Below are 9,630 nucleotides of genomic sequence, written 5' to 3'. Positions count from 1 at the left end.
ACATAAGCATCGACTTCCTGTTGCAGTGAGACATCAAGTGATTAGCACAAAATAGAAACGGGGATTCCCCGATTTTGCTTTTGTTGATCGGGTACGTCATTCGTCCATATCTGAAATAAAATGAAATTTTTGAGTTTTACGTCCAACGATTATGCCGGTTAGGCTAAAGGAGACAGTGATAATGAGAAATGAATGAAAATGGTGAAATGAAGAAAGTGGGAGGAAACGGGAGAACGCCGAGGAAACCCACGCAACGGTGTTTGTCCACCACAAAGTTCACTTGGCAAGAGCAGAGTTTGAACCCGGGACCTCATGCACCAGAGGTGAACAATCTACCACTGAGCCACCACGGCCTCTATCGTCCATATCTGGATCAAGTATTGTTTGTGCGTGAGCTTAAAATACAATATACGCACGTGTTATGCTATAGAAAGAACTTCTCTCTCTCTCTCTCTCTCTCTCTCTCTCTCTCTCTCAAACGCATACCGCCACACGTGCACATTCACAAATGCATATACATGAAATAAACACCTACACACAAATAAAACACGCATATTCTATGTCACCGTGTTTCACTCTCATTATTTCCGCAATGATGACCAATATGATAACTGAGAAAGACAATTCAATGAATATTTTTATTAACTTTTTCGGAGAAAAGAGTGGTGGATTAGAAGGAACACAAGTCTGTTTTCTGTGACTAACAAGCATTCTTAGATATCCTCCATTGAAACGTTTTGAGACCAGATTATTTATATCAACATTAATGAAATGAAATGAAATCTTTGTTTTACGTCCCACGCTTATGCCGGGTAGGCTAAAAGAGACGGTGATTATGAGAAATGAATGAAATGGTGGAATGAAGAAAGTGGGAGGAAACGGGAGAACCCCGAGAAAACCCACGCACACGGTGTTTGTCCACCACAAAATTCACTTGGCGGGGGCTGGGATCGAACCCGGAACCCCTATCGCCAGAGGTAAACGCTCTACCACCGAGCCACCGCGGACCCCATGAACATAAATATTCAAGACCAATCAATATGTTGAATATCCATATTTGATGTTGTCGATATCAATATTGGATGTTATCGATATCGATATTTGATGTCGATATCGATATTCGATATAATCGATATTTGATATTGTCGATATTCGATATTGTCGATATCGATATTTAATATTGTCGATATCCGATATTGATATTGTCGATATCGATATCCGATATTGTCGATATCGATATATCTATTCGATATCGATATCAGAAAAATATCGATTGTCGATATCGAAATTTCGATATCGCACAGCCTTAACGTAGGCCCTACGAAACAATGGATTTAAGTTTAGCGTCCAGTTCAGCAGCGAGGCTATATGAGATGTGAACCTACAGAACCCGAACCACATAAGAGCTCCTAGATAATCGAACCAGGTGTCCCACGCCTAAGCCACAAGGGAGCTCACCCTTACGAAAGAAGTAATATAACATTTGTAGTGCAAGTTCGAGACCGTTGGAAAAATTATGAAAAGTCGTTCCTTGGTCAACATACACTTTAAAGTACGTTGGACCAATGTATTCTTCACCTTTGTTTTTACAATTATCAAATCCCAAACATGATGACCATAAGCCTTCGAAGTGTGCTGCTAGGATCGTCTCTCCTATCATATTTTAACACATGTCAACATAATTACTAAGTATATACGTTTACAGAACAACTTCAAAGCCTTTTATTGTTGTATACAGTATACATAGAAGAAATGCTTCCTATACTTCTTCAATTCTGTTTTCTTCTCTTCTTTCCTTTATGATCTTCTGTAGCAACTCCGGTGTGTGAGATACGGGAAATGTAACAATGGAGCAATTTATTGTTCAGCACTTATTATCTTTAACAGCAGTGTATTCTCAATAAGGGAAAGTAGAAGTGAGGTCTTCTTCCAGAAAATTTTGTCCAGGAGTGCAAAAAATGTATAAGGGGCTAAACTACCAGTAGGATAATATTTGCTAAAGGACGTGCTCTTCATAGGAGTAAAATGTAATTGCAATTTAATTTATTTTAGCTCCGGAAGTGTAATTGTCACTTTCCGAGCTGGCTTTGTCCTCCGGAGGCACACTTGGAAGAAACATTGGACGGAGTAAGTTAGCGTCGTAGGAAGACATGTCTACTTTACTTCCAGGGTTGAATTATCTAAATCAACTTGGTTTAAACCAATTTTTTAATAGACCAATTAGTTTTCTTTTATTTATTTCTTTTGAACACCTTTTGATTAATTTGTTCAAAGTTTTGATGATGCAGTAAGAAATAGAATATTCAGGTGAGACAGGTGCTCTTACCTATTACTGTTTAGCTCCTGCTCATTATTTGATAATGATGTGCAGTTATTGTCTCCTAATATAAAGGGACATACAATCAGTATTGTAAAACACTTCAGGTATAATAACTTTGTGAATGGGATACATAGAGAATACGGGGAGCCAAACTTGTTCTTCTAACAAAATACAGTGAAATGGGTATATAGATGATTGGAAATAGTATGTTAAAAGTTGATCAACAATTGTGAAACTGCAAAGAAAACCGACTAGTAATTGATTCAGCTATACAGTAGGTCCCCAAACTGACACTAAACTAAAAACTGAAGATATATTACGTGTTACATCTTCTTAAACCTGAGGCTACTGCACTTGATCGAATGTAGAAGCGTAAATTCGCTATAGATGATTTTATAAGAATATGGAAAATCTTGAATTTCAATTGTAGGAGATAAAAGACAAGCAAGATTTTTTACAATTATGAAATTGCTACTTTGTCTCTTTCTCAAGCTTATCTCCTGATACTTTTGTTGGATCTAAAAGAAAAAACTTGTAGAAATGCATTTATCAGATAAGGAAAAAGATTATGCTTTATAGCTTACAAGAACTCGATACTCCCAACTGTTTCTTTCTTTGATTCTCAAGTTTCAATGTAAAAGCGAATTATTTAACGTGTCATATTTTGATCGTAGAGTAACGAAATAGGTGTTAGTATCTAAATGGTGGAAAACCCAAAATTCTCATCAAGATAAAATAGAATGATTTATTTTCCGCTATTAAATAATTAATAGCTCAACCAGCACCAGCTGGCGTTGAAATAAGCTACTTTTTTTCTAGTTTGGTTTTGTTCCATCATCTCTAAGAAACAGTTGGGAACCGAAAAGGCAGCTAAGTTCGAATATTTGTGTAAAGATTTTAACAATAAATATGAAATTGGTAACTAGTTGCATGTATACAGTGAAGTCATTTGGGCCTTTGGGGAGGGAAAAGCAATTCCTTCCTGGGTTCTAGGTAAGTATATATTTTAATAGATAATACCAAGGTGCAGGGCTGTAACTTTTGGGGGGGGGTTCAGGAGCAAAAGCGGATTAACGCACAGGCACAGTAGGCACGTGCCTAGAGCACCAGCGTTGAAGGGGCGCCCAAGAAAAATACATTTAAAAGATCAGTTATCTAAAAATCGGTCTTTGTTTACAAAAAAAAAAACACTTGATATGCTTATTTTATAATTTTAGAATAAACACTAATCTAATGTTGCACTTGCACTTTAGTTTTTAAAAGCACTGTGCAGTTTTGGTGGCAATAAGGCACCGATTTCATTTGCTGAAGCGCCCACCTGTGTACGCACATCGTATTGGCTTCATTTCTGTTCTCTAGCAGCTTAAAAAAACTAAACAGAGGGCGAGTCGATTTGGATTGTTTAAAGGATTGTAGATGGAGCACTGCACTGCAATGTTTGTTTCAACACACCCGCATAACAAAGAAGGAGACGTTGTTATTATCCACACGTCGTGTCGATAATTGAATCAGTAGATCTATGAGTGGGTTAAGAAAGAATGAAGAATTCGGGGGAAAACAATGATAACCCTCATTTTAAAACCGTGTGAGTTAGTTACAGAAAAACAGTGATAACACTAGTGCAAGCTGAATTGTCGAAAGAGTTCAAGTGTGAAACAACAGCATGTTCAGTATGCCACTTTTTCTATCTTGAATTGTTTCCGCAATATTCAGCTCACATAAGTGTTACTATGGTTTTTCTGTAACCAACTCACACGGTTTTAAAATGAAGATTATCATTGTTTCATTCCGAACTCTTCAATTATCAGATCCAGAAAGACGCGAGTTAAACAGAGAGAAGATAAAAACGAAAGAGAGCAACTTTTTTTAAAAAAAAATCCTAAACTCGAAACGTTTTTTGATGGCAAGGAAAGTGATAAGACAACAAACACGTCAATACATGATACAGTACTGGAAAAATGTTTTAAGAAGAGTGGTTGCAGTTGTGAAATTTCTGGCATCCAGAGGTTTGCCATTTTGTGGACATGAAGAGACATTTGGATCATCACGTAATGGAAATTACATGGGGGTTTTATAAGTCATAGCAGAATTTGACCCTTTCTTAGTTGATCATATAACGCGGTTTGGTAATGCTGGGAGAGGAATTACTTCCTATTTGAGCTTGCCTATATGCGATGAATTCATCCAACTTTTGGGAGACAAATTAACTGAAGAAATTATGAAAGAATTGAAAGAAGTCAAGTATTACTCCACCATTGTTGATTCCACATCTGATATTGCACATAGAGGTGAGCTCACTTTCGTGATTCGCTATGTTCTTCCAGATGGCGAAAGAGCAGAAAGGTTTATTAGATTTATAGAGCACCCAGGACACAAATCTTAAAAGTTAACACAAGTCGTGCTGCCAGAAATTCTAAATCTTGGACTTAATATAAAACACTGTAGTGGACAAACCTACGATAATGCAAATAACATGTCAAGAGCTTACGCGGATTACAGGCAAGAACTAAAGAAGTCCTTTGGCAGAATGTTCTGTTTTGGGAATTCCCTAAATCTTGTAGGAACTTATGTCGCTGAGTCTTGTGACGCTATTTCATTTTTTGATTTACTGCAGACCCTATATAACTTCTCAGTCTCAGACAGAAGGTGGACAATTCTACTCAACTGTTCTGAAGTCATTTGAAACCAGGATCAACTGTTCACAAAAGCTTATCAGTAACTCGTTGGTCAGCAATTGCAGATGCGTGTAAAACACTTTTCACAAGCTACAGTGAAATTTATGTAGCTCTGGAGCAAATTTCAAGTGACAACAATGAAAAACCACAAACTCTTAGTGATGTTGATGTTTACTGCCGAACACTATAACAGGTTAAGACGGCATTGATGTGTACTATCTGGGCAAAGATCATGGAGTGATTCGATGCAACTAATAAAAAACTACAAGCAACAGATATTGATGTGAGTGAAACAAGAGAAGTAATTGCAGGATTGGAAGCATATTTGCAAATTGTTCGTAGGGAGCTCAATGCATAAGAAGAGGAAGAGAACATAATTGGATATCAGGAATATCTGAATGACAAGGGACGAAGAAAAGTAGGAAAACTGCTCCCGGTGAAACAAAAGAGGGAGAACAGGTGTTTAGAGGAAGAGAAAGAGACATTTAACACAATTGTGGATTCCATTATCTCTGAATTGTGCAGAAGGAAAAAGGCATACAACACGATAAATGAAATATTTAATTTCCTCGCAAAACTGGATAGTGTGGACTGTGAAACCATCCGAGCAAAAGCGAATGCATTGGTTCTCCATTACAAAGATGACAATGAATGTATGTATTCATTTCAAAGCTCATTTGAAAGCGTGCGGCGTAGCCATGAAAACTGCATCTGAAATATTGAAGTACATTCGGACAAAGAAACTCGAAACCACCTTTCCCTATGTAGGTATTTGCCTACGAATATTTGTATCTGTGCCAACTTCGAACTGTTCAGGGAAAGATCTTTTTTCTGTGTTAAAACGCGTTAACAATCATTTACGGTCCGGACTGCAGAACAAAAAAAAAAAAAAAAAAAAAAACTTTCAGCAGATAAATGTGTATTGAAACCGAACTGTTAAGAAAGGTTTCGAACCAGTTGTTAGTTTATTTGCAGTCGCTAAAGGCAGAAAGAAGAGTTTTACTCTGTAACAAACATCATACTATTTCCAATACTATTGACGTTTAAAGGTAAAAAGGTAGGGTTACGTCCATATTATGACATGTAAAGATGTAGCCTGTAACCACTGTAAGATTCAAAGCGTCATAAATGTTTGTTTTATGTAATGTGATGAACGCAGTTCTTGAATACTAGTATGTATATATTCTAAACATGAGTTGTGCTGATGTTTTATGAGAAGTGCGTAGGTGAATGTTGGGGAGGGAGCGCCTTATGTCAGAGTGTCTAGAGACGCCAGAAACCTTAATCCGCCCCTGGTCAGGAGAGGCAACCCCCCCCCCCCGAGAAGCTCCGCGCCGTTCGACGGGGCCGATTTTAAGACAAAATTTTCTTACTCCATATATGATACGAACATGAAATTATTAATGAAGCATAGGGATGCGCTCGAGTCGAGACATGTCTCGAATCTCGACTCGACTCGACTCGAATTCGAGTCGAGATTCGAGTCGAGACACACTTTGTAAAATTCGAGACGAGTCGAGACAAACGTATTTCTCGACTCGAATTTTCGAGTCGAGACACGAGTCGAGTCGAGACGGCTCTTAAAAATCTCGACTCGACTCGAATGTCTCGAAAATCTTTCTATAATTTTTAATATTATTTTGAAGAAAGTATTCACTCAGAAACAGCCTTGAAACCAATTCCAGCTTTTATTCCTTTAGAAAGGTACAGAACGCATAAAATTAGTAGTTAATCTTTAAAGATCCAGATTTAATTTTCAGCTCAATTCAGTTAATTAGAACTAATAGTTAATGTCGTTGTATTTGGTTGTACTGCAAATATAATGATAATAATAATAATAATTGATTATCTAGTTGGAAAAAACTATTATCCGTAGTCTAAATCTAGTTTGTATAAAACTATTGCGATAGAGTGAACTTCATAAATTCTCTGAATGAGCAGTTGGTAGTGTATAGTAATTTAGCATAGTTATAATTATTGTGTTTTCGTTCCCATGAACGCAACAGGGTTATGTAACTTCTGGATTATTCGCTTGCCCAACTATTCTGAGGCTTTAATATGTTGCAGCATATCACGAGCTACGGATAATATATAATGTAACATTTGTTGTACATCACATATTATGATACGAGACTATTTTACATAGTATATCTTATCTAATATAAATAAAATAAAGTGTTTGTTTGTGTGTTTGTCTGTCTGTCTGTGCGACCTGGGGACCAGACGAGTGGACCGAGAGTTCCCAAAATTTGGTCACGGGTACCTTAGTCCAGGCCCCAGATCAAGACGAAGCGTTTTTTTTTAAATTTCGAACCAGGGGGGTCTCGGGGGGGACGTTTACTGGGACCGACCTGGGGACCAGACAAGTTGACCGAGAGTTACCAAATTTTGGTCACGGATACCTTGGTCCAGGTCCCGGTCTAATGCGAAGCGTTTTTGTCAAAATTGGAACCAGGGGGTCTCAGGGGGGCGTTTAGCGAGACATGTAGTAAAAGTAATCCAAATTGATCGACATTAGTGTCAAATCCATAGTTTTCACGGTCGCTGAGATCAATGTGACACTTCCATCAGCGATGACTTGCAAATTCAGCTACTACTGTATGCGGGCCGGGTGTCAGCGGGTGAGGAATACCGAGACATGTATAAATAGCCCATATTGATTGATACTAGTGTCAAATCCATAGTTTTCGCGGTCACTGAAATGAATGGTGATACTTCCACAGGTGTTGACTTCCAAATACAGCCCCCATGCGAAGAATGGGTATATTAAGCTAGTATTACAATAAATGGACTGCTTGGATGCCAAGAACTAGTACAGATAAGTACCATCCACTTGTATGAATAGGTATTTTTTAAAAGGATTTTTGTAAACACCAAGTTATAAAACAATGAACTACATACAGTAGTTATGGTTTTGGTTCCCAACATAAAAGAAATATGGATTGTTCATGAGATATTGAACTTCAACTTTCACTCCTGGAAAATTTCAATTTTGGAGTTAGGCCACTTGGCATCAAAGCAGTTCACTGTAAGATAAATACATTCCGCACATTAGTAACATAGTTGTTCAGGGGCCTTCGATTTCCATCCTCTCAAATGAAAGCTGAACGATTGCTTGATACATGCTGACTATATAGGAGAAATAGTGTATTAAGTTTTCGAGCTTTGGTGCGTATCCGTATTTACACTCTGATATAACTAAGTTCACACTCAAATCGAGCTAATTGTTTAATGCATTTCGAAAGCTTTTGTTTTTATGCAGCTCATTAAGGAAAATCTATTTCATAATCGTAACATTTATGTACTAAGAAACTATGAACGTAAAGTGGACTCGACCTATCCCCGTGGCCGCTGTGACTCAGTTGCACAGCTCTCACCCTTGGTGTGTGAGGACTCTGATTCTGTGTGTGTGTGTGAACTCCGCGGTTAGTGTATGCGTCTTTTCCGTGGAAGACTCGGATTCAATTCCCGGCGCGAGCTCATGTAGTTCGGATTCCACGTTAATCAGAGGTCTACATTTCATATATCCTCGCTGCTGAAAGAGACGGTAAAGTCAAAATCAACTCAACAATATACAGGTATATGTGTGTGTGCTTATGTGAATTTCCTCGTGGCTGTATGGTTAACACATACGCCTTGATCGCGGGAGACTCTGGTTCGATTTACGGTGGAAGCTCATGAAGTTGTTACCGGTATCCCACTTTAAACTGTAGATCCCACTTTAAACTGTATAAATTCACCCTTTCTCCCTTCCCTTTTTCGAATACAATGAACCGACTCTTTTGCTGAAGAAAGATGCTAAAAGAAAATTGAAACATCTGTGTCTAAACTTTTTTTGAAGCGCAGTCTTTTGTATTTGTAAGGTTTTGCGAGTGTTTTCGAGATAGCCAAATCTTTTACCATGGACTCCTGCTGCGAACTGACCGTGAGTAAACACCCGATCTCGCTGTGCTCAATTTCTCTCGCACACGTGAAATGGGTTTGTTGTTTCCAAAACAAATAGGAAGTTACCTTGTGCTTTTGCATTTCTGCACGCACACAGTTACCATTGTTTGTTTAATGATCAGAAGAAATATCAAAACCATCCGATATATATGATACAAAACAGCTAACAGAGGGAGGCAAAGATAAAAGTAGGCCTATACCAAGTTTTCCGCTTGGTACCATTATGGAGAATAAATATTTGATAAAGTCACGTAGATGCGCTTAAACCTATTCCATCTGTCCTTATAATTTTTCTGGTCTCATCAATTTCTCAGGAGAATACGTACAACATATGTCCAAATTCCATATATACTCTTTCTAAACTAATGAGTAAACTCATTAAGAACACCAACTGATATCAATAAACAGGAAAGAAAACAATACTTTATACTTCTATCATTTGGTACACATCTCTACGAAGCACAGCTTGTTTCTTTTTGAAATAGCTCCTTCGTGTCACAGCTGTGGTTAGTTTTGTTTTGTGTTAGAATGAAAGAGAGAAATGCAACATTTGCTTCGCGGTGAAGTTATATATATTATTAAGATGAGCGGTGATAAGCGAGGTTTAACAAAGAGTGCCTTTCGGATGCACAATTTAATGGGTAGTTGCAGTCCGTGTTGAGAATCGAACCAAAGCTATGTAAGACATGT

This window comes from Thermobia domestica, chromosome 1 (assembly GCF_964235325.1).
Source record: "Thermobia domestica chromosome 1, izTheDome1.hap1.1, whole genome shotgun sequence".
Taxonomy (NCBI): Eukaryota; Metazoa; Arthropoda; class Insecta; order Zygentoma; family Lepismatidae; genus Thermobia; species Thermobia domestica.
Note: the sequence above shows the minus strand (reverse complement) of the source record.